Raw genomic sequence first — 27456 nt, 5'->3', positions numbered from 1 at the left:
ACACTTTGCTCCTTCTTAGAATTGGAACAAAACACCCATGTAAGGAGTTACAGAGACAAAGATTGGAGCTGAGATGAAAGGATGGACCATCTAGAGACGAGACTGCCATATCCAGGGATCCATCCCATAATCAGCTTCCAAACGCTGACACCATTACATACACTAGCAATATTTTACTTAAAGGACCCTGATATAGCTGTCTCTTGTGAGGCTAAACCGGGGCCTAGCAAACACAGAAGTGGTTGCTCACAGTCAGCTATTGGATGGATCACAGGGCCCCCAATGGAAGAGCTATAGAAAGTACCCAAGGAGTTAAAGGGGTCTGCAGCCCTATAGGTGGAACAACAATATGAACTAACCAGTACCCCCCGGTACTCTTATCTCTAGCTGCATATGGAACAGAAGATGGCTTACTCGGCCATCATTGGAATGAGAGGCCCATTGGTCTTGCAAACTTTATATGCCTCAGTACAGGGGAACGCCAGGCCAAGAAGTGGGAGTGGTGAAGGGGAGTGCGTGGAGGGGAGTTGGGGGGCATTGTGGGACTTTTGCGGTATCATTGGAAATGTAAATGAAGAAAATACCTAATTAAAAAAATAATTTCACAAAATCTCCTTGTCTGGCAGAAGAGCTTTAGAATTATCTTGAACTGTACTTACCATTTCAACTGGATTCCAAAGACATAACAGTGCTTTTCTAAGACATACCAACCTTACAAAGTTGTAATTCACAGTGTTCTGTGGACTACTGCAGGGCCAGTAATACCTCCTCTCCATTCTGTTACTGCTACAATGTTACCTGGAATCATCTTGTAAATTTCTCTTGGGGGTTTGCCTATTTTCCATGCATCTAGCACCTAAACTAAACTACTAACTAAAGTTACACGTACTGGTACAAATATGTGCTCCTGATTTAATTTAGCTCTTCAGAGCTAAGCCAAGCATTAGCTGGAAAAGTCGTCTTGAACTTAGTGTGTACAAGCCTGGGATCTGCTACTGAACACAAGGACACAGGCTGTATATGGATGGCGGCCCACAGATGTGCAAAAGCAAGAACAGAGAAGAAATCAAACCCTGTGAGTGTTTCATTTCCACTAATGTAGAGTCAACTTTCTGCCACTTGATCAAATAAAAAATTTGTTGTGACTTAAACCCTTTTCTCTTCATTTCTTTGTAACTGAACAAGATGAATCTGATACTCACAGAGGATCCCAGAGTGTCCTGTCGGTTGAATAATTATTCAATGTAAGACATAGTTTAACAAATATTCTGTGTTTAGATACATAACATATATAAATAGACAGATGGATAGACAGACAGACAGATAGGTAGATTATAATGTATTAGATATAATACAAGTCATTGTGAACGTTTTCTAAGTGGATTTCATTGTTTGTTTAGTTAGGTAGGTAGGTAGGTAGGTAGGTAGTTTGGTTTGTGGGACAATATCTCATGTAACCCAGGTTCACCTTGAACACCCTGTATTGACAAAAGTGAGTGGGAACTTCTAATCCCTCTGCCTTTTCCTCACAAGTACTGAGATAACAGGCAAGCACAACCATCACACTTGGTTTTTGGCCGTGTTCTGATTCAAACCCAGGCCATTATAAAGCCATCTAACAACAGCTATATTCTAGTCCTCTCTATCTGTTTGGTTTTAATTGGAATCTTTTCAACAAACATAGAGTGAAGGTACTAGCACTGTCTAAGGGCATCTACACTATACAAACCAAGTGTGAACCACTATACATAGTTAAGCAGAGGATATTTGCTCTGGGAGATGAATCAATGAATTGCTGAGTTCCCTGACCTGGTCCTGTGGAATGTGGTAAATCTGAGACAGTGATGGTATCTGGTGGGGATTTTAGACTACAGACATAGAAATAGGGTTGTGAATTTAGAGTAAGAAAGAAGAAGAAGAAGAAGAAGAAGAAGAAGAAGAAGAAGAAGAAGAAGAAGAAGAAGAAGAAGAAGAAGAAGAAGAAGAAGCAAAAATCTCCAAAGCTGCCTTTTCTTTGGATCCTTCCTCTAATCCCAGTGGCTATTTCACACTGGGTAATACAAATCATCAACGTGCTAATTAAGCTGTGTTTCTCTTTGTACAGTCTTTTTGGCTTACTTGGAAGTGATAACAAATGGATCATCATTTTCCTTAGATCTGAGATCACAAAATGTCCACAGGCAATATACAGTCATGGTGATATAATAGATGGCCCAAAATATAAATACATAACGCTTTAAATATCACCCACCACAGAACCTGGAATATAGAATGTGAAATTTTCAGAGGCATGACTAATGGGGTGATTTCTATTTTTCCAGCAACTGAACGCCCAGTCCATGAACTGAGTGCATATAACACTTAGACAACAGTCTCAGAGAAAACTGACAGGTATATAGGGCATTTTATCTCACATTATGTGATTTGTGGAAGCAATCTCAACTGGAGGCACTTCAAAGGAAGGCATTAAACAAGTGTAAAATAACTAATCTACAAGTATTTATTAAGTGTTTGCTGTGTAGCTAGCCAAGCACAGGGTGCTTTGGAAGAAAGGAAGAATGTGAAACCTGCCAACCTAACAGAACACCCCACTAACCACGCCTCCTCTTTTTCATGCCTCTAAGCCATACAGGAGGCTCCTAGGTTAACTAGTTCAAAGCATGGTTGGATTCCCTTTGCTCTCAAGGCACTTTGACTGCCTATAACAGGCATGCTGAATCTCTCTAGGTACTGACTCCTAGTCCCAACACAGTTTCAGTGACAATAGGTGCTGCTTGCAATGACAACAAGATTGATAGGAGAGAATGAGATGAGGAGGAGAAGGGGATGCAGTAGAAGAAAGGGAATGGGGAGGTGAAGGGGAATGCAAAAGAGAGAGGTGGATGAGGAAGAAAGTAGCATTCTACAAGAGGTAAGGCTTAGTGGAGGATCTGAGGTCATCAGAGGTCATGGTTGGGAAAGGAGTTACTATCTTCCTCACATATAGAGGACTCATACAGTCCTCTATATATCTTTGGCTTCCTATCTGATGATATAAGTTCTTTCTTAAGCCAACACTCCTACAGCTATAGTACCATCCTCCATAAGATCTTCACAAGACCTAAACTGATACCAACGAAGCTCTCTGTAGCCTCAATAATGGGAAATAAATGACCTTCTTTTTTCTACAATGTTGCCTAACTATAATGGGCACAAATAATACAACATTGTATCCATCTTCTAAAAATCTAGCTATATTTACTATTAACTGTATATAACATATCCCCACAAAAGATTCCTTTCCAAAAGTTTGGTCAATATCTTGTGATACTGGGATCATATAAACATTGACATCATCATAATACATTGATATTCAGAGCTAGATTATCAGTGACTGGGTAGTACCTGTTTGGGAAAAAAATGGTCATAATTCAAAAGGCAATGACTTTGAAGGGTATATATTGTTCCATGCTTCCCTCCTCTCTATCTCTCTGTTTCTCTGTGTATCTCTCTCTCTCTCTCTCTCTCTCTCTCTCTCTCTCTCTCTCTCTCTCTCTCTCTCTCTCTCTCTCTCTCTCTCTCTCTCNTCTCTCTCTCTCTCTCTCCCCTTCTGCTATGAAACATCTCTTTTCACTTCCACAAAAAGACCTATGACATTCTCTAGTATCTCTCATAGAGAAATGTCTCTTTATAGAAACACATCTCTTTGTCTCTTAGTGAGATACCCTCTATGCTCCAGGGTGTCACAAGAATGAGATATTTTATTTGATTGGAATCAATAACAGCTTGTCTCTGAGGCAAAAGGTATTGTCATTCTTGCAGAAATAAAGTAAATGAAGTGGGGACAAGTTGAATTATTCAAAAGAAAATGTATGATGATATCAGAAGAGGTGAGAGGTCACTAGAAAAGAAAAAAGTCAAAAGCCAAGTGATGATATCAACATTTCATCTGGCTACACATATACACCCTGGTCACAAACCGTGTGGTGGATAGTACAAAGGAGAGATCATTCTAACACAGGGTTGCTGAGTGGCACACTAACCTGAATTGGGCAACTGGTTGAGTTGGAAGATGTAAGGTGGAAATTGAATGTGAGGAGTAACCGCAAGGAAGGAAAGAGAAAGATTTTTTTTTAAGTTGAAAGAGGTTTTTGCCTACTTGACAGTTCTACCTTCCTTGTGAGGCATGTGCTGTAGGCTAAGCAGGATAGAAAATGAGCAAAGATAGACTCTGCAAAAATAAGGATGCATTAGAGCATCCTCAGAGGGGATGATCCTCTTGGGAATATTTTTATGTCCTAGCTAATTAGCCAAATAGATAATTCATTTTACTCTGGAGAATCGCATGTTCCCTGGGGGGAGAAAATAGTCAAAGTGTGCAAAAAGAGAGTCCCAGACTACTGTGAGCTTTCCTAAATACTGAACACCCATCATCCAGGGCTGAATCCAACAAAGACAAAGCAAGACATACATCATCCCATTTGAAGAGAAGCCCCCATGACCCTAGTCTTAAACCACTTCAGCTAATTTCTCTATGCCTTCACCCCAACATTTAGGCCTAGAGACAACTATTGCCATGGGAATATAGGTCCTCAGAAGAAACCTCTGTTACTATCAGAATACCCAGAGTCACACAATCTCATGGTGACAGAACTGAGGAAGGTGGGAGAGGGATGAATAATGATATCAGAACAGGTGAGTGAAGAGAATTGCCCCTATGTATAAGAGGGTGAGGGCAAACAAGGGAAGGAAATCTTCTATCAGCTCACCCTCTCCCAAGACACAATGTGATTTAGGAAACAAGATTGCACTGCAAGTTTTTAGCTACATGTCCAGATTATCCCAGGGATTGGGACAGCTATCCAGTTCTTCTGCAAGCAAGAGCAACCATTGTAACAGAGCTGGGTTCAGCAGACTGCAACATCACAAAGCTGTTTAGGCCTCACCATGCCAGAGCCATCTGGATGCATTTTAAGCTTTACTTGTGCTTTCTGCCTCTTGGTTTCTTCAAAAAAGACAAATATGCCACCTAAAGGACATCAATATTCTGAGCCCTTGGCAATAGTATTTCAAACCATATTTTAGTTAACTGACATTTATTTCTTGTATCAGTTTCTTGCACGTTGCTGGATTTAACCATTCCACAAGAAATTATATATTTAAGAAAGCTAGTGATTCTTTATTTTCCAAATAGGCAAGCCTACCAATCATGGCCATGGCTGGCCACAGCCTGCAAGGGGAAGTTGCAATGGACAGTCTGGAATCCTGAACTCATTGCTTTCATTTACAATCGTCTAACTTGCAGCAGCAGCTCTGGGTATCTAGGACAATTTCAAGGCAAACCATCAGCCTCCACTCTAATTATGAGCACAGAAGAAATCTTTGTGCATTGAAAAAGAACAGCTTCTTCATTCCTAGTAGCTGTAAGTCAAAATATCTTACAGCATAGAGAAACTGATGTGACCCACATTTGCCAGGTAATAACAGAGGCTTGGATGATTTGTCACATAGTCTGCTTGAAAACAGGGCCCAGGGTTCTTGTTAAGATTAAAGTTATTTCCACCTTACCATAACAACTGTCACTACATGTTAAAATGCCCCCACTTTATTCTACACTTCGTTGTTTTGGGTCCTAGCCCATAATTCTTCTAATACCAAAGAGCATACAAATTTCTATGGCTTTTCAAGAACAGAACGATTGGATATACTTCTAACTTAACTGCATTTGCTTGTATGGATTCTGTTTTCATACTATGGAACTTTAGGATTCCATAGTGGCATGGAGCATAGGCTAAGTGTGATCATAATAATAGTTCATATGAGTTTTCATTTTTACATGGTACACAGTAAGCTTGTAAGTAATAAATCCATGAAACATTATATATACATATCAAGAGATTTTATCATATATATGTGTGTGTATATATGATAATATATATATAATTATATGTGTGTATGTATACATACATATCATTATTATTATTTCCTCCTGGAGAACTGGTCAATTTCAAGGCAAAACCTTCCTTTCAGGGAATAGAGATAATGATAAACACCATAGAATTTTTCTTTTCACCCTAGCCCAAGGGTAACTCTGAAGTAAATATTTCACCCAATCACAAGAATTACATTAGGCTAGTATTTGGGGATTGTACACACACTTGTCTCTCAGTTGGCTATGTTTGCCTTAAACCGCATTCAGTCAGAGTTGTCCCCTATGAAAATCCAGGTAGGGTTCATATGGAGCACACTGTCTAGAAAATACTAGCATGTGACACCAAAGCCATCTCTAGGATAAGGTAATTGAAATTTTGGAAGATGTAAAGCCAGGAAATTAAAGCCAGTAGTGCCCCATAGGAAAGAGAGAAAGTCACTTCAATAAAGTGAGATTCGAGGACACATTAGCTTAGATATAGTAAAATCCAGGAAGAAAATATTCTAGTCAGATTAGTAACCCAGAGAACTCAGCACTATCCTATTCCATTTTTGTTGTGAATAATTTGACTGATTTTCTAGTCTAGGTTAAATTCTTTAAAAATCCCTTGAAATTGGCACTCTTGTAAATCACCAGTCTAGATATATAATATATAATAAAATACATAATGTACATTATAATATATCACACATAACATAATACACATTATAACTTCTTTTGTAAAATTTGATTATGTTCCTTTTATTTTCAGCATGTTTTATATTTCTTTTAGACAGTACCTAAAGTACTCACTAGAAAAAAAATTAATGGTTTTCCAAGATCTAATTTGCAACACACATACCACAAGGAATGGATGGGCTAACAATCCCTTACTCTACCCTCCCTCTAGGCATTTATATGCATGGAGTATTTGGGAAACACTGGGTGGGCTGTTACGGAAATGCAAGGAGGGAGGAGCACCAACAGGAGATGTTCTATTTATAAGATTTACTTTTTAAAATGATGTTTGTGAATATGTGTCTGTCTGTGGTAAGTGAATGTGACTGCAGGTGCCTTAAAGGCCAGAAAAGTAAGTTTGATCCCTTGAATCTGGAGTTATAGATAACTGTGAGCCATCCAAGTAGTTGCCCAGAACAGAAGCCAGGTTCTCTATGAGAGCAGAGCATACTCTTCACTGATGACAATAGACTCTTAATTCATATAGAATATATATCCGTAACTTCCAAGCACAAAACTTACATCTTATGCTATGACATCATATGTAAGAGGATAATCTTGGCTGCTTTAAGAAGGTGAAATAGGGGGGATAAGTGGGACCCAGGCACTCAGGAACTCTGCCTGGCACGAGTTCCTGCTGGTCTGGGCCAGTGCACTGAACAGACCTCAGGCACTAACTCCACAGCCAGTCTGACAACACCCATAAAATATGAACTAAACAGCACCCCCCAGAGCTTGTGTCTCAAGTTGCATATGTAGCAGAGGATGGCCTAGTCAGCCATCACTATGGAGAGAGGCCCTTGGTCTTGCAAAGATTATATGTCCCAGTACAGGGGAATGTCAGGGCCAGGAAGCAGGAGTAGGTAGGTTGAGGAGCAGGGTGGGCAGAGGGTATAGGTGACTTTCAGAGAAATGTAAATGAAGAAAATTAAAAACAAACAAACAAAAAAAAACCAAAAAATCAAACAAACAAAAAACAAACAAACAAACAAATAAACAAAAAAACACCTCAACACCCAGGCTCTCTAACAAGCCCAGGTACACAGGATCACAGGATCACAGAATCCCAGAAGCATGATCACATCAGGATCTCAGTTTCCAGGGGCAGCTTGACTCCCAGGAGCTCTGACACAACAAGGATCTCAGGATCAGAGGATCCCAGAATCACATGATCACAGAGACCGCTGAACTCTGAGGAATTTTGACCGAACTATGATCACAAGAAGGAGAGTCTTCAGTCAGATATAGCAAGGGCAGGTAGCACTAGAGAAAATCAGATGGCATGAAGCAAGCATAAGAACATAAGCAACACAAAGCCAAGGTTACTTGGCATCAAGTTTCCCACCATAGTAATTTCTGGATACACCGTTACACCAGGAAAGCAAGATTCTGATATAAAATCACTTATCTTGATGGTGATAGAGGACTTTAAGAAGGACATATATACTCCGTTAAAGAAATTCAGAAGAACATAGTCAAACAGGTGAAGGAAATGAACAATACCATCCAAGATTTAAAAATGGAAGTAAAAAACAATGAAGAAAACCCAAAGGGAGACAACTCTGGACATAGAAAACCTAAGAAAGAAGTCAGGAGACATAGATGCATCACCAACAGAATACAAGAGATAGAGGAGAGAATCTCAGGTGCAGAAGACACCATAGAAAACATTGACACAAAAGTCAAAGAAAATGCAAAATGCAAAAAGCTCCTAAACTAAAACATCTAGGAAGTCCAGGACATAATGAGAATCAGACTGGTTATGTAAACAGGACCCAGCATTTTGCTGTATACAGGAAAGGCAACTCAGTGACAAAGGCAGATACTACCTCAGAGTAAAAGGTTGTAAAACAATTTTCCAAGCAAATGGTCCCAAGAAACAAGCTGGAGTAGACATTCTAATATTTAATAAAAGCAACTTTCAACCAAAAGTTATCAAAAAGGAAAAGGAAGGACACTTCATACTCATCAAAGGTAAAATCTACCAAGATGAACTCTCAATTCTGAACATCTATGCTCCAAATGCAAGGGCACCCACATTCATAAAAGAAACTTTACTAAAGCTCAAAACACACATTGCAACACACACAATAGTAATTGGAGCCTTCAACACTCCACTCTCATCAATGGTCAGATCATGGAAACAGAAATTAACAGAGACACAGTGAAACTAACAGAAGTTATGAACCAAATGGATCTAACAGATATTTATAGAACATTTCATCCTATAGCAAAAGAATATAACTTCTTCTCAGCACCTCATGGTACCTTCTCCAAAATGGACCATATAATCTGTCACAAAACAGGTCTCAACAGATACAAGAAGATTGAAATAATCCCATGCACCATATCAGATCACCACAGACTAAGGCTTGTCTTAAATACCAACAAAAACAAAGAAAGCTATGGACACTGAACAGCGCTCTACTCAATGATAACTTGTCCAAAGAAGAAATAAAGAAATTAAAGGCATATTAGAATTTAATGAAAATGAAAACACATCATACCAAAACTTATGGGACACAATGAAAGCAGTGGTAGGAGGAAAACTCTTAGCTCTAAGTGCCTCCAAAAAGAAACTGATGAGAGCTTACACTAGCAGCTTTACAGAACACCTGAAAGCTCTAGAACAAAAAGAAGCAAATACACCCAAGAGGGGTAGATGGCAGGAAAGAATTAAACCAAATAGAAACAAAAAGAACTATGCAAAGAATCAACAAAACTAGGAGCTGGTTCCTTGAGAAAATCAACAAGAAAGATAAACTCTTAGTCAGACTAACCAGAGGGTATAGAGACAGTATCCAAATTAATAAAATCAGAATTGAAAAGGAAAACATAACAATGAAGTATATCTTAAAATAACTATTCTGTTTGTTGAATATCAACAGTTGAAAATATCAAAATTATGTTCTTAAAAAAGAAAAACAACCTATCAGGACTGCCCTCCAAAAGACCCAACAAGCAGCTAAAAGAGTCAGATGCATATATTTGTATCTAACCAATGGACAGAAGCTGCTGACCCGTGTGGTTGAATTAGGGAAAAGCTCGAAGAAGCTGAGGAGATAGGTGACCCTGTAGGAGGACTATTAGTCTCAATTAACCTGGATTCCCTAGATCTCTCAGACACTGGACCATGAACCAGGCAGCATACACCAGCTGATATGAGGCTCCCAACACATATACAGCAGAGGACTGCTGGGTCTGGGTTCAGTCAGAGAAGATGCACGTAACCCTTAAGAGACTGGAGGCCCCAGGGAGTTTAGGGGTCTGGTGGAGTGGGGATTGGGGTGGGGGTGTGGGGTTAGGGGGATAGGGAGGAGGTATGGGATGGGGAACAGTCAGAGGGTGAACCAGGATGGGGATAAAATCTGGAGGGTTAAAAAAAATCAATATTTAAAAAAAAAAAGGTGAAATAGAAATAGAGAGGGGAACATGGAAGCAATAAAAGAAGATATGTGTGTGGACTTAGTTGTTTAAGTTCAGTTGTGTGAGAGGGTACAAAGAAAAACAAGTGAGAGGTATCACTCCTAAGTTACTTGGAAACTTGTTACTGCCATCATATGATGTATTAGGGCATGGTGTGGAGCATGGAGAGATGAAGAAAGAGCTAGTGGCTCAAGGAATTCACAATCTAAATAGAGAGGCAAGCACAAAAAAGGTACCCATAAAACCAAGTCCTACTACTTAAAGACTTACTTTGTGACCAAGTATTAAGCTATGTATAAAAATAATATAATTCAACCCTCATGGTAACTTTATGGGGTGAACATAATTAGCCTTATTTAGCACCAAAATTTGTCATAGAAAAGTGACTTGCCCATAATCTAAGACAGGGAAATCAGGATTGGTTTAGACCCACATCCATCATACCCTAAACTTGTGATCTCTACTATGCCTTATAATCTGCTAAAGTTGGCTCAACTTAATGCAGAAAATAGGAAGGATGCATGAAACATGAAACAAGGATGCAGGATACCTGAGTACAGAAGAGTTTACCCATGACATAATGAGTGTGTGATCTCTTCTAATCTCTAAAACAAGAAGGAAGGACTAAAGGGTTTCCATGGTTCCTGCTAGTACAAAAAGACCTTCATTTTAAAATATGGGTGGCTTCCTTGCATCAAACTTTACAATCATTTTTATTTCTTAAGACTGAACAGTATGTAACACAATTCTCATCTTTATACAAAACTATCCGAAGGCAGTCTAAATTATGCCTGTATCCTTATAGAAAATCCATTTTGAAATAGAAAGAACATTAAGGGTGAAAGGGTAGTAGGGTGTATAAAGGTAATGAGGAAAGAAGAGCATGTGGGGGAAGCAAACGATTTGCCAAGAAATAAAAATGGGAAATAAAATGGAGGCTTAAAAATGGTCATTTCCCCAAAGAACAGAGAATTTTTACATATTTTACACTTAAGTATCCTAATAGTTTACTAAAAAGTTCAATGAAAACTAGAAAAGTATCTTGAATGTTAATTTTCTTAGTCTTTCTTTGTTCATATCTTGGCTTATAATATCACACCTTCAATGTATCCCAACTGCAAAATCCAGAAAACATATTTTCACCCAGAGATAAGAGTTACAGAAACCCAGAAATACAGAGCAAGATGCTTACCTTTTCTTGGGACACAGAAGAAAAGGTTAAATTTTACCTATGTTGAAGGAAGGATAAAGTAACATGGGCTTTAGTTAGAATGGAGCAAGTCTTATCTTCTCTCCATCATCACATCTTCACTTATAATGGGTGTTGATGATGGATATACCAAGGTACCACAGTCCTGTAATTCTGGCATGGGAAAGTGAATGTACAAGAATCTCTAGGACTTTTCCTGTATAACTTCTCTAGCCTGATTGGTGAGCTCCAAATTCTGTGAGAGACCATGCCTGAAAAAACAAAAACAAAAGACCATCACTAACAACAGCAAACACAGAAGACTTGCCTGTAACTTACGTAAGGTACTTACTTAACATTTTCAAGGTCTTGATATGATCCTCAGCAAGAAAAGTCAAAACAAAAAGTGAGGGAAGAGAGGAATCTAGGAAGGCATTCAAAGTCAACCTCATGTCTGCACACCTACACAAATTCACAAGTGCACACACACTTCTGTGTCCATATGCATATATAAATATATGCACATGTACATACATACAAACACAAAGAACACAAGAGTATGTAAAAACTGAATTGAATATCACAGTAGGTATATCAGTGTTTAAAAAACATAAATCAAAAAGACATCACTCCATTCAGAAGAATCATTTTGTCTCTAAATAACTTCCTGGAGAGTGCTGGAAAATGAGACATTTATTTATTAAAATATCTATCATTTTCTTTAAAATTATGCCAAACATAAAAGCTACACAGAAATAATTTCAGGATATAAGTGTTCACCCAACAAAAGGAATTCATATGAAATATTTAGTCTTCTTGGTGATTGATATAAATGAAAACTACAAAACCAGACATGCAAATAAATGTATCATATCAAATTAATCAAAGGTATGCTTTGTATATGTTTGTTTTTTTAAAAAAGAACATTCAACATTAATAAAAATATAGCAAAGCTGCTATCCTTGCAACTTTTAAGAAAAAAAGACTAATTTCTAGAAAATAATGATTGTAGGCATGAACCTGTTTGACTCAACAATTTTCTTACTGCAACTGCATGTATCCTAAGGACATCAACAGAATCTGAGTATCAGAAACAAAATTCTGAAGATCTGTGATGGTTTTAAATTGTTAGTGTGACCAAACGCATTTAGTTCTTGCAGTTCCCCTATCCATACAGAATATTTTAAAACACACACTACACACTACAGAGAACCTAGATTCATACTGGAACTCATGAAGAATTGGGTTGACTTGTCATGAGAGCTTGCTCTGGCCTCCTCTCAGCTTTCTGGTCCCTGTGTTTTAGATCAAATGAATTCAGAGACGACAGAAGCATCACAGAGAAGATACAGTTTGTTATAGAATACACTGACCAGGGTGATGGTAGGCAATAGCCAGAGGGTCACTGTCCCAATCTATAATGAAAATGAAAAAGAATTTATACTGTTGTTTTAAAGTTTCATCTCCTAGAAGAACATTTGTCTGTGATTGTCAGGCTCACCTGGCTTAACAATTAAGGGAAAGGACCGTAGTATGGCTTTATTCTTTACCAGAATGTCATGTCTCCACCCATGGTCAGAGATACAACTGCTTTCCAGAAAAGAGTCAGGAAATATAATATTCTATTTGTTAATCACTTATATACACAAAATATATATTACTATAATATAAATAACTACATAGAGAGACTTTCTTTGGAGACAATGGAACAACAGGTGTAGGTCTTATTAATAAAGATTAAAGAGTATGAATTTTTAAGGCCCTACTTAGAGTAAAAAGAGAAGTCTAAAGAACATGTATTCTCCTAAGCATCGACACTGCTGCTTGCTCATTAACAGAGAAGCATGAAAATGCTCGATTTCTACAGACAGCTCTCCCCCAACACTAAAGTCCAAGAGAAACAAACTCATCCTTAGTTAGAAAAAGAAATAGGATGAAGATCAATAGAGAAGGGAGGTATTTTTTTTTCATAGAGAGCATAAAATTTTCTAAATTTGTTTTTAATATCATTTGGGGTGTGTGTGTGTGTGTGTGTGTGCTCCTGTAATGAAAGTGACAGAGAGGAATTTGAGTCATTCAAGTTGTTCTTCGCATAGAGTTCAATAGAAATATACTCTCAAATAAGTCAGTTCACAAAAGATCTAGAAGCATTATACTGGCTGTTAAAAAAAAATAACACCTTTAAAATCTTTCTCAAGGGGCTATCTACCATTTAATAACAACCCAATAGAAGTGAGAGTGGCAGCATAAGTTTCTCTCACAAGCTGGTTCCTTTGTTCCAACTTTCAGACTGACAAGTAGTCTATGTTCCAGACCAACAGCCCTGCACAAATAACCACATGCCAGGTTTTTAGCTCTCTCTTTAATACTAGCTGATCAAAGCCCTTAGACCAGTGATCCTCAGCATTATCTGCACATTAGCATCCCCTGGGAACTCATAAAAAACCCCCAATGCCCAGACAGTGCTTCAGACATATAAATTAACATCCCTGAGGATGGAACTCAGGTGTTAGTAGTGTTTAAATCTCCCCAGGTGATTTCAGTGTGAAGCTAAAATTAAGAAGCAGTGCTTCAGATCTTTCCTTTACCTGGAACAGAAAACAGAAAATCTAAAAAGGGAGCCATAGGAAGGTGATGTTTTCTTCCCAGATCATGCAGATTTCCACTTTAATGTTTTTAATTTGCCAAATTTATTGCTTTCTCGGGTAATAACCTTTTCATTTTTTTCCAGTTTGGAGAGGTGGCTCAGTGGACAAATCATGTGTTACACAAGTGTGAGGATTCTAGTAGGCTCCAGAATACACACATAAAAGGCAGGCAGGTGTAGCAGCCACCTATGAGTCCAGTATTCAGGAGGCAAACAGGGCATTCCAGGGCAAGCTGGCTAATTAAACTAGCCAGGATCAGTGAGTTCCAGGTTCATTGAGATACCATGATAATAAATATAGAGGCATTGGAGAAAGACACCGAGTATCAACTTGAGACAACCACATGCATATAGACATATGTGCATGAGCACCAGACCCCGTCCCCCCCTCACACACACATACATTTACATGCCATAATTCACATTTTGGACCTTGGTCCAAATGTTATCAGCCTTAACAACTGCAGAACAATTGCTTGACAAAGCTGACTCCTTCAAAAGCTTTTTCAACAGCATTTTTCTTCTTCAAAATTGAACCATCTTAAGTCTATCTGAAGAGCAAGATTCTTAGCTCGATTAATTGCAAGGACAATGAATGAAAACAAGTCACACACAAAGACAAATTTTCCAGAAGAACTCACACTACAGAGAAAAACTTTAGAAATCACTGAAGGAGCCAGTGCTACGGGTCAGTGAATAAAGATGCTTGCTGGCAAGGCTGCCAACCTGAGTTTGACATGCAGAACCTACATGTGGAAGAGGAGAAGCAACCTCAATAAATTGTCCTCCAACCTCTGGGACTGTGGTACATGTACCTCCTCCAGAATAAAAAAAAATGTAAGTGAATACACAAAGATAGTTTTAAAAAGTAAAAAGTAAAGAAAGGCCGGGCGTGGTGGCACACACCTTTAGTCCATGCACTCAGGAGGCAGAGGCAGGCAGATTTCTGAGTTTGAGGACAGCCACATCTACAAAGTGAGTTCCAGAATGACTAGGGCTTTACAGAGAAACCCTGTCTCGAAAAACTAAAAACTAAAAAATAAATAAAAATTTAAAAAGATGAATTGAGTATTTTGTGTTTTAATATATTAATAAAAGCAAATATTAAACATGTAAGGCTAGAGATCACTCAGAGTCCAAATAGCTGAGTAGTGTAAGAGTGAAATGCATTCCTTTAGGTTGTTGTGATTGTGCTTGGACACCAGCAGAAGGCGCTACAGGATTCGTGGGATCCTTATCATTGAATTTAGACAAAAGTTTAGAATCATAGGGCAGCATCCAAATTGATGTGTTCTAGCATGATGTTTGTTTATTAATCTACTGAAGTGGGTTTCCATGTCAAACACTTTATGATTGATTGGAACAGGCTTGACTTTAAAGAATTAAATGAGCTTACTTCTAATTCTATAAAGTCTCTACTTTATAATTCATGCCTCTGTCATCAATGGGAATTAGAAAAGAGGTTCAATTCTAATGCAAAAATATTTACCTTGACAGTTTCACTAAATAAATCTAACACACATCATCTCAAACTCAGAAATCAGATTAACTTTTAGCAAAACCAGAAGAAAGGTGAGATGAAGCAAAGAAACTAAGGTTTTTATACGCTGTGATCTCTCATGTCACAAAAGCTAAGCTACAGCATAGACCAGATGATAAAAGCAGGAAGCACGCACAAAGCAACATATACTATAAACATCCTGCTGGACTTCAAGTCAATGACTGCTGGTTTTGTGGTGAATATGAAGAGACCCCATTGCTCCACGCTGTTCCAATTTAGAATCTGTGATTATTTAATCAGGACATTGGCTGAAACATCCAAATATTCATTAAAATTAGAATCCAGAGGTGATCGCATCCAGACAGCAGCTGTGCCTTATATATTTCCATATCCCCGACAGAAGCAAGCATGCTGTGGGTACTCAATAATTATTAAGTGATTGCAGACACTTGTGGAATGACCCTCCCCTGTGGGCCAGATATCTTTGCTAAAGCATCTCTGACAGATGGGTGTCTGACATCTGCTTCCATGCCATCTATTGACAGATATCTAATGACCTCCTAAGGATGTTTCTTCCCTTATTCTGTCTCTCTAATGTTTAGAATGCTTTGCTTTACATTAAGCCAAAACCTGAGTTGGTATAATGGGGTTCCCACTCACCCGAATTCTAACCTTCAGAAAACACAAATAAATATTTTGGATCTTCTTTCTGTTCTTCTTACATAACTGTAACAAGTTAGAGCCTGCAAGGTCCCTCTCTATCAGAGAGCACTTAGGACCCAACATACCATTTTTTTCACTATGATTTCAAATTTGAATACTAATAATAGGGCTCAATGAGTCCTGGAATTGAAGAAAAATTCCAGATATTAAAAAGTGCCAACATCATATATTAATTTAGGAAACCTTTTAAACAACCATTTATGTCTTTCCCTTCATGTAACACACCAAACACACACACACACACACACACACACACACACTCCTGCATTGTTGTCTTTTGTCCTTCCAAATTTCATCTCGAAGCTTAGGGTCAGAACAAGCCTGTGCCTTTCTCTGTATTCATCAATAATGTCCACTTTACTTTCACAATGTCAACAAATATGCAGTAAGTTCTTGTTATGGACCAGAAAACAGTCTATGTCCTTGTCTGCTTCCTGTGGTTGCAGACGTGAACACTTAGCTCATTCAGTCAACATGTTCCATTCAAAATGCCTGCTTGTTGCCATACTCCCTTGTTGTGATGGTGATGAACTCTCATCCACCTGGAACTGTAAGCCGAAATAAAATCTTCCTTTGGTAAGTTGCCTCATTCATGGTGTTTTATCACAGCAATAAAGCATTAACTAGCATGTCCACTAAATGTCCATAATCTGAAACAAGAAGCCACAAAATCTCTTTTCTTATTTAGTTTATAATCCATGGAGGTAAGTAAGAGAACCAATCTAGGATATAATTTCAGATAAATGGGCAGACATTAATTGTAAGTAAGGCCTATACATGAAGGTTCTGTAACACAATAACATTTAAGATCTATTTGAGAAAAACAAATCATAGAAAAGTCAATAGCTACCATGTTTTAGCTCTTTCTCTTTCATTGGGGCATTAGATATCTACAAGTAGCGTCGTCTGTAAATTTGAAATGCATCTTCTCCACTCTTCGCCCACATCATTAATTAAAGTATAAAGTGGGACATGATTAAGAAAAAAGACATTTCAGGTACCTAGAGATCTTTTACTACACTGTTTTATGCATTATCTAGTGACAAGCCTTTTGCTATCAGCATGGTAATTTCCAAAACAGGTAAGAATGTATCCCCTGCCCTGGTAGTGTGCATGTGATCATCTCCCATGGACTCTGGCACTTGAATACTAGGTCCACAGCTGATGGAGCTTTAGGGGAAGAGTCAGAATATAAGGCCTTGCTAAAGGAAGGATGTCATTGGGGGCAGGCTTTTAGAGTTTAAAGACCACTACCATTTTATACACTCTGCTTGCTGTGGTTGTAGATGGAAACCCTCAGGTCATTCTGTCAGAATGCTCCCATCAAAATGCATGCTTGCTGCCATAATCCTTTGTTGTGATGGTGAGGGACTCCTGTCCCCTGGAACTGTAAGCCTAAAGAAAATCTTCCTTTAGTACATTGCCTTGATTGCGGTGTTTTATCTCAGCAATAAAAATAATTTAAAAAAAAAAAAAACCTAGTACATCAACTACATCAACTAAATTTCCATAATCAACAGAAAAGGCATTCTATTACCTGCTGTGGGAATGGTTTCCTCCTGAGAGAATTTGCCTTGTGAGAATACATAACTGATTGCTTTTTAGTGAGGCTGGGCTTGAATTATTAGCCCCTGGAGAAGGACCACAGAGCATTACTTGAGCCAGATGCAGTTGAGTTTCCTAGACTAAGGGTAAATATATACCTTCCTTGAGATTCTTCCCTTTCTGGGTTCTATAGTGTTACATTAGCTCATAAAGCCAGAAAAAGGCCTGTATTGTCTATGTCTATCTTCAAGAGGCTTGAGGTTAGTATTCCATAATGAGACAAAATTGATAGATGATATTTCTGTCTAATACCATATGGCCCTGCCCATGGTCCACATGCTCTTGTCTTCTCCAAATGGAGGATGTATAATTTTTCTTGGGCCCTGCATTAACTAGAAAAATCTGCATATGAGAGATGAGAGCATTTTTTGAGACATTGTCTCATATCAAATGCTAGCCTACAATTCACTATGTGGCTAAAAATAATCTTGAATTTCTGACCCTCCTAGGGCTGATATTAAAGATCTGTGTCACTACGCCTGAATCATGTGGTGGAACCTGGACCTTACTGTATGTGGGGCAAGCATTATACCAACTGAACTACATCTCCAGGCCACAGCACAGCCTTAGCCTCTAAGCTAAGGGTACACTAATCGTCCAAAACTCTGTTATATTCATTTTTGCACTGCATAGTCACGTACACACAGAACAGCAGCTTATAGTGATGTAGGGTTTACCCAATCTATCCTTGATAACAAAAAAAGCTTCACAGATTTTCATAAGTTCTATAATCTTTTTCTAGAAAATATTGCAGACTATTTCTGAGAATGCAGGCTCTGTTGTAGCACAAGGATATCATGTGGGTTAGAAGTTCATAATCCCCGTGTAAAGCATGCCTTTTAAGCAAATGAGCTGCATAAAGATATGAAGTACAGTCCTGTGCAAAACAGTGAAGGAATAAAAGGAATAAAAGGACCTCAAATGTTTATCAGCACTAAATGAGTAAATATGATCTATTCACACATTAGAATACTAAACATCCCTTAGAAAGAATCCACTGAAGTTCTAACTACTAGCATGGACAGACCTCAAAGAACATAATGAAGAAAGCTGAATGTATAGGGGGTTATTATTTGTGTAACAGCACAAATTAGAATAACTTCAGGATAATGGTTACCCCTTGATACAGATGTAGGAAAAGAGAGAGTTTTAGAAAGTCACAAAAGCACAGGTCAATAATGACTTATTAATTGTAAAATATTGACATGAATAAAATATGGGCCAGAGTTACATGGGTACCTGTATCTCTCTCTCTCTCTCTCTCTCTCTCTCTCTCTCTCTCTTTCTCTCTCTCTCTCTGTGTGTGTGTGTGTGTGTGTGTGTGTGTGTGTGTTTAAATAACTCATTTTTTAAGTTAAATAGAATGGAAGTTCATCTTCATTTCCCCAAAGGATCCATGATACTCTTCTTCTCTGGTAATGAGGTCCCAATTACTCAGTGGTTTTCTACTTCTTCTTTTTTTAGCAAGAATCTTACTTTAAATGAATTTTTTCTGAATTCCTAATATATACAACCAATAAGAACTGAGGTGCCCTGGGGCCCTACTTTCTCATACTCCCTCTATGCATCCTAACAGGGTCCCCAAAGGTATTATAGAACACAATACACCATGGAGTACAATGTGAAAGCTACTTGTTTGACTGACAGTTAATCTCTCTGGGCCCATGTCAACAATTGTGGCATAGGCCCTGTGCTATTCTCACTTCTTTTCCTTTCCTGTGCTGGGCAAGCATTCTACCAACTGAGCTACATCTCCAGCCACAGCACATTGCTGTCCAGTACTTCTTTTTACCAAGAACCTAAATATACAATACCACATCTTCAGTAACTTACAAAATTAATAACTCTCATCATATTTAAGCTGTCATTTCAGAGCTGTCCTAGTTACCATTATCTAAATAAGAAAGTTTAACCCTGTATCTTTTAGCAATATAATATTTAACAAAACTATAAAATGAAGACATTTTAAAGAAAGCAAGTTTCCATTCAATAAAGGAAAACATTAAATTATTAAGGGTAAATGTGTTTATATGCATTTATATAAAATCTGTTACTAGAAATATTAATAGCTAAAGAAAAGACATAAAGTACTCTTCAAAGATTGCCCAACATTCATGTTTAATATGATATCTTTATGACTAGTATGTCAATATGGAAAAAGAGTGCTAATAGCTTCAATTTTATGAAAAGCCATGAATTTTAACATTTTATATTAACAAAATTTAATTTGTTCTGCTAGGTGACCTTATTCTACACTCAAATGTCATATTTTTAAAAAAAACCACATACTTGTTAAAATATTGCAATTGACCACTTAAATACACCAAAATCAAGATTTCAAGAGAATTTAGTTCATCCTACAATGTAAATGTGGTTTTAAAAACACAAAACTTGTCTACAATAGTTGAAGAGCTATGATTTGGCTAGAGAACTAGTATAGTGGTTTGAATATGCTCAGCCCAGGAAGTGGCACTATTAGGAGGTGTGTCCTTGTAGTAGTGGTGACCTTGTTGGATGGAGTATATCACTCTGAGGGTGAGCTTTAACAGCCTTTTCCTAGATGCCTGGAGGCCAGTCTTATCCTGGTACCCTTTGGAACAAGATGCAGAACTCTCAGCTCCTCCAGCGCCATAACTGTCTGGAAGCTACCATGTTTCTCACCATAATGATATTGGACTGAATCTCAGAACTCATAAACCAGTCCCAATTAAATGTCCTTTATAAGAGTTTCCTTGGTTATGGTTTCTCTTCACAGGAATGGAAATAATAACTAAGACAGAAGTTGGTACCAGGAGTAGGGCATTGATGGAACAGGCCTAAACCATTTTTTTTTAATTTGGAGGAATGAAGATCTGGGGACTTTGGATTTAGAAAGGGGTGGAATGCTTTAAGTAGGGCTTAATGGGTCATCCTAATAGGAATATGGAAGACATTGTTTTAAGGGGAGGGGTTGAACTGTGTGTGCCTGGCTTAGGAGTTTTCAAAGGAAAAGAATGTTAGTATGTGGCCTAGAGTCTGCTCTTATGATATTTTGGTGAAAAATATAGCTGCTTTATGTCCTGTCTGAAGTGTCTGCCTGAGGCTAAAGTACAAAGATTCAGATTAATTACATTGACAAAAGAAGAATCAAAAAGCCTAGATTAGACTTTATCCTGTAATGTTGGAGGTAAGTGATCTGCTTTTTTATTTTGAATTTATAGGGGATTACAGTTAAAAGATTGCATGAATCTCAGAAGAAACTTTGAGCTTTGGACACTAAACATTTCTGAGACTGTTACAGACTATGGGACTTTTGCAACTAGGATAAATGTGTTTTGCATTATGCTATGGCTAGATATTGCCTCCATAGTCTCATATATTTGAACAGTCCTATGGGGGCCAAGGAGTAAAATGTGGTGCTTTGAGTGTGCTTGACCCAGAGGATGGCACTATTAGGAGGTGTGACTTTGTTGTGTAAGAATGGCCTTGTGGGAGGAAGTGTGTTACTTTAGGGGTGGACTTTGAGAGCTTTCTCCTGGCTGCCTGGAAGACAGTCCTATCCTGGTCACCTTTGGAATAGAATGTAAATCTCTCATCCTCTCCAGTACTGTGTCTGTCTGGAAGCTACCATGGTCCCCACCATGATGATAATGGACAGAACATCATCCTGTAAGGCAGCCCCAATTAAATGTTGTCTTTTATAAGAGTTGCCTTGATCATAGTGTTTCTTCACAGCAATGGAAACCCTAACTAACACAAGCAGTAAGAGCTATACCACTATAGGTTGGACTAAACCCTTTGAAAACAACCTGCAACATTCTTTATCAGGGCAAAAGTAGTTGGAAACCCTGATTGTGAGTGTTAAGATACCTATCTTCAGAAAGTCACAGAAAGCAGACAACCTTTAGGTTGGAAGGCTTACTTCCATATCAGATCTCAATCAGAAGAGATGTCCAGGAATAAGACCAGTGATCAAAGCAATATGCCCAGAGGATATTGTGCAGACTTTCTGACTCTTGTTCAAGGATATCAAAGATTCATTCTAGAATTTCTACATACATCAATACATTGGTTCTAAGAATAGATACAGACCAATGTTAAATGTACCCATTCACCAAAGGTTTCAGTTCTCTGAGGATAGAGCATGGATCCAACAATATACAATAACTCTTTATTCATCAGATAGGAAATGCCATGTTCTAGCTAATCAAATATTTTTTGTTAATTGTTGCCACATGTAGAAGGATTACAAAATTTTAAAAGAATGAGAATAAATTAAAATACACTTAACATTGCAACTAAACTGATTATAATTTAATCTTTCTCTAATTATTCAGAATGCATTTCAGGGTCATCAGGAGGAGCATAAATTATTAGGCTTGATGACTATGCAGGAAGTCACAGTTTTTCTAAGATCTTGGTTAATAGAGGCTTGGTAACAAAGAATTCAGAGGAAAAAGTTAGTATTTGGAGGATTTATGTGCTAAGCATTTTCCTGAGATATGAAGTATATCATCAATCCTCATCAAAAGCGAATTTTGAGAGATGATGTACTGAAGTCCATGGAAACATAGTAACTTGCCCAGCATGACAGGGTACCAAAGCTTTTGAACACCAATCTGTCTTTAAAGGATAGGCTCATGTAAGCAAATCTTTGTTATAAAAAAGTTATTTATGGAGGTCTCAGCCTGGATACTCAGAATGAACACACAACTGGGGACCATGCTGTTTGTTTATCTTGAAGGGTTGAAGAATATTTTTAGCCAGAATCCATGTAGCAGCCATAAATGTAGCAAGACAGTACATGTGGGTTAAGAAGTGTGTGTGTGTGTGTGTGTGTGTGTGTGTGTGTGTGTGTGTGTGTGTGTGTTGTCTATGGAATGCTCTTGGCTGGGGTGAGGATGCTCTCCTGTGTGTACATGTGATGTGTATAGTATAAATGTCAACATCTAGAGTCTTTCCTCCATCCCTCATTACCTTATTTTTCAGACAAGGCCACTCTCTGATCCTGGAACTCATCACTTGGATAGACTGGCTAGCCAGCAAGAGGTCAAGGGATTCTCTCCTATCCTGCCACCACCTAGGGCTAGTGTTACAGTTGTACATGTCTTGCACATGGGACTTGGGAATTGAACACAGATCATGCCATGTAGCAAGAACTTTACCCATGGAGCCACTTCCAAACCACATGAAATAAATGTTGAAGTCAAAATGAGAAATGTTAATATAAAGTATCATAACCTGAACATCTTAGGAGAAAATTATTTTTCAGAAACTAGCTCAATATAGCCCCCATACAGTTAAAACTCATCTGCTGGTTAATATACTCTAAAACAGACTTGTTTATTCATCTTTATGTGGTAGTCCAATTCTAATATTACTGTTCATTTTAAATTGTGAAACACATTTGACTGAATTCTTACTCACAGAACATGGTCAATAACAATTAACTTAAGATTTGGGGCTGAGTTTATATTCGTTTTTAAAAATGGATTCCAATTATGAGAACAGAGAAGTTAGCTCCCACATATTATTCCTCGTATCCATTACCATTATCTACTTTCTAATTCTAGAATCATTCATTTTTTTCACCTGAAACTGTTATGGCTTCTGATTCGCTTTTACTTGCCAGCTCCCATAAAATCCCTCATGATTCAAATGCTTTCTCTTCTCCTACCCATAATGGTTTTGCTTACCTCTAAAGAGTCAGTGTCTGTAAAAGTAACTTTTATTTCCTCAGATGAAGAGAGATGAGATGAGAGCCATACCCAAGCTGTCTAAATACATGATGTAGATTGAACCCGGAGTGGTTATTTCTCTGTTCTACCTATCCCTTGCACTAGCCTCTGTACAATCCAGTCTTCTGCTAACCCAAATCTTAAATGCTTCAGCTTCCAGCATCTGTCTACTAACCTAGGCCTAGAATGTTTCAGCCTCCTTACTGCTTACTCGTCCTGAACTCTCACTGACTGGTCCAACTCAGCTGTTCTGTTCCAAACTCCTCTCTGAGCTCACTAATTCATACCGGCTTCTCTTGGCTTCTCACTGAATTGCTCTTCTTGGCCTCACACTAGTTCTGACAAACTGTTCTAACCTTCTGACTCCTTCATATTCTCTATCCTCAACTGCCTCTGCTGACTTACACTGCACAAACTTCACCAACTGAACAGAACTCACAAACTCAGCTGCCCTGAATGAACTGCCCTGACTGAATTTATTTACATCTGCTTCCTCTCTCTCTCTCTCTCTCTCTCTCTCTCTCTCTCTCTCTCTCTCTCTCTCTCTCTCTCTCTCACTCACTCGCAACTGCTTTTAAGTAGTCCCTCTTTCCTGCACTGTCTTCCTAAGAGTTGTGCATATTCCATCTCTGACTCTGTCAAATCTTTCTCCAATACATCACTTTGTCTGCACCTGAATTAGATATCACTTTCAAACATGGATGCTTCCTTCTACAAACTAAATTTACTTTCATTGTTTGGGATTAAAGATATGTGCTTTGCGTGTGTCTGTATTCTAGTCAGAGGTATTAATGGTGTGTGGCATGTCTACCTTTCAGCCAGATCACATAGACCTAGGTCTTTGGATATTCCTTGCCAGAGCAGCTATGTTGCTTCTACAAGTGTCTGTTGTAAAGGTCTTTCCTAAACAATAAGAAAAGTGGAGTTGAAATTCAGAATAGCATAAAGGAATCCCAGGATGTGCTATCTCTTTAGCCCATGAGGGACACCTTACTGGTGAGGAGACAACCCTATCCAGGTAGATGAAAATCCTTCCCCTCCTCCTCTCATAACATTTACAGGTAACCTCTACAGGTGAGTTTCTCTTCTAAAAGGGACTATTTAGATCCACAGAACCATGCAGCTAGATTTTTTTGTATTGAAGAAAAAGCTATATAGATGATAACTTGAGGCAAAAGCAGTCTTGGCTATAATGAACTGTGTTTGAAATTCCCAATAGAAAAACATACTTTCCCTATGCAAAGCCTGAACAGAAGTGGTTGTTCTGATTGCCTCAGCTTGATCCTTCCTTCTAATTCCGGATATTGCCCAGGGACAAAAGTTTCCTGGTCACATTAAATATACGGGAAGTTAATAGAACTGCACTGCCTAGCTGAATTAAATTAGGCACTAGTAGAAAAATTCAACAAATCATACATACCTGTCTTAAAACTTGACAGATAGATGGCAATGGCCTTGAGGATGTCTGAAGGATGATGTCACCTTACACAGTGACTCAGGTAGAGTTTTCAGGATTTAGCCACTGATGTTCTCTGCTGAAATCCATCCAATTTCATTTGTGAAACTCTATGGTCTTCACAGTGATTGTGTGGATTGAATGCAAGATGAACAAATGACTCTACAAACTTAGAAGGATAACTTTCGAATGGAGGAAAACAAGGTTCATTTTAGTATCAGTGATTGAGGCAACATGCAGATTGGAGATGGAGAACATGTTAACTAGAACCTACATCAGTATCAATAGAAGCAGTGCATTGAATATCAAGGCCTAATTTTAATGTTCAAATAAGAATGATGTTAAAATTCAAAATGGCTGGATACAAAGAATGACTTTTTTGAAGACCATTAATTATAATTTCTTAGGCTTAATTGCATTGCTTAAAAAATTATCAAGAGTCTTAATAAAGGTATATTTCTTTGGAAAGAATACTTAGAGGGTCACAGGGTTCTAATTTGGGCAGGATTCCCAAAATAAGCATCTAATCCAATTCTTCTATTCAAATGGAGAAACTGAGGCACAGAGCAAGTAACCATATTTATACAAAGATAACCTAAAAGTTAGTAAGTAAGTAATCTACTGTTCTCAAAACAGCTTACCTGGGCTTTTGCCTCAGCCTATCATCCCAGCGACTTGAGAAGATGAAGTAGGAGAGTCACAAATTGAAAACTGCCCTGAGGTACGAACTGAGTAAGAAGTATGAGCAAAGTGAGAAGTTGCCATCTCAGAATCAGAACTTATGAAATCACTGGGGGAACTCTTTTCAAAGTGCAAAGTCCCTAGTTACCAATGCAAGAAAAGATGAAGAGAAGGGTGTCTTAGTCACGGTTTCTATTCCTGCACAAACATCATGACCAAGAAGCAAGTTGGGGAGGAAAGGGTTTATTCAACTTACACTTCCATACTGCTGTTCATCATCAAAGGAAGTCAGGACTAGAACTCAAGCAGGTCAGAAAGCAGGAGCTGAGCAGAGGCCATGGAGGGATGTTCTTTATTGTCTTGCTTCCTTTGGCTTGCTCAGCCTGCTCTCTTATAGAACCCAATACTCCAGCCCAGAGATGGTCCCACCCACAAGGGGCCTTTCCCCCTTGATCACTAATTGAGAAAATGTCTTACAGCTGGACTTTATGGAGGCATTTCCCCAACTGAAACTCCTTTCTCTGTGATAACTCCAGCTGTGTCAAGTTGACACAAAACTAGCCAGTACAAAGGGTATAAGTAATACCCATGTATAATCTCAGTATTTGAAATATATTTTATGGAAATCAAACAATTATTACATCCTTAAAATTTTAATAAAACACAATGGTGATATCATTCTAATATTTTACAGAAATTCCCAAAAGTGATTCAGTTTTCCGACTAATCTAGACTTATCCCCTTGTTATTCAAATGTGTACTGAGTGCTTACTGAATAATAGGTATGTAATTCAAAATTACAAAATGTTTTTCTGGTCAGAATTTTACCTTCTAAAATGATAAGTACCACTTCTGTCTACACATGCTCATTCCTTTGAATAACTTCCATTTTCTTCTGAGAATGGTTTTCTTCCTCCCTCTCAAGGTTTATAATAAGTATTACCTTCAGGTAAATGTCTTTCAACTTCCATCTAAACAACTGTCTTGTACAATACACATCTAGTTGTGACAAAGACACAGTTAAGCAAGAAACCCAGGAAGCAGTCACGTTGCCAGATGTTGATGGCTCTATTTGTAGTACTGCTGGTTTTCTTCTACACAATGTCAGGTACACAATTGAAAAGGTAGGACATGGTTAGCCAGTAATGCACACAATGGAGGGTCTCTGAAATTGTGACAGAAACAACACTTAGTTCCCAATGGAGTGATAGAGCAGTGTGAGCAATGTGAGAATTGTAAAAAGACAAGGCCATGGAGAGGATGGCCATGGGGCCATTAAGAACAACACTGAATTCCACTGTCAACTAGCACTATGAGCCCAGAAGCTTATTTCAATACTCTATCAGGGGCTGACTTACAGGTGCTGGAGTATTTTGAGGAATGCTTCTCTTCAGACACTAGAAGTTTTGGTAAGCTTCCTAGACAAGATAGCTACCTCCTGGCTATCCATTATTCCCCCATTCTCTCCATGAACATACAATGGCCCTAGAGAAAACATCCAAACACAGTTACCAGGCATCCCTTGCCAACCAAACTAAGAGAAAATCTCTGACTTCTCTCCAAAGTAGGCTTATTCATTCCCACCTGAAAGACCAGATGTTCAGGTCACTTTGGAGATCTAGAAACAAGAGATAACATAGACAAATGTTTTGCTAGAGAGTTTGCTAAGGGGTTAAGAACACTTGTTGCTTTTCCAGAGAAATGGGGTTCAATTCCCAGCATTCATATAATAGCTCACAATGCTCTGTGTAACCCTAGTCCCAAAGAATCTGATGCCCTCTTCTGGCCTTTGCAAACACTGCAGAGACAGGCTGTGCATTGACTTTAAAACTCTAAATTTCGGAGACTGCTCTGGTTGGGGAGAGAGAAATCCGGCCTACATA

The 27456-nt window shown here is 38.3% G+C and overlaps 1 pseudogene; it reads right to left on the bottom strand.

The window, feature by feature from the left end:
* LOC110295522 overlaps window positions 1-27456 on the bottom strand; it is a 155353-nt pseudogene that overhangs the window by 43289 nt on the left and 84608 nt on the right.

The sequence above is a fragment of the Mus caroli genome, chromosome 5, assembly GCF_900094665.2.
Source record: "Mus caroli chromosome 5, CAROLI_EIJ_v1.1, whole genome shotgun sequence".
Taxonomy (NCBI): Eukaryota; Metazoa; Chordata; class Mammalia; order Rodentia; family Muridae; genus Mus; species Mus caroli.
This window is presented reverse-complemented; position numbering and strand designations above follow the sequence as displayed.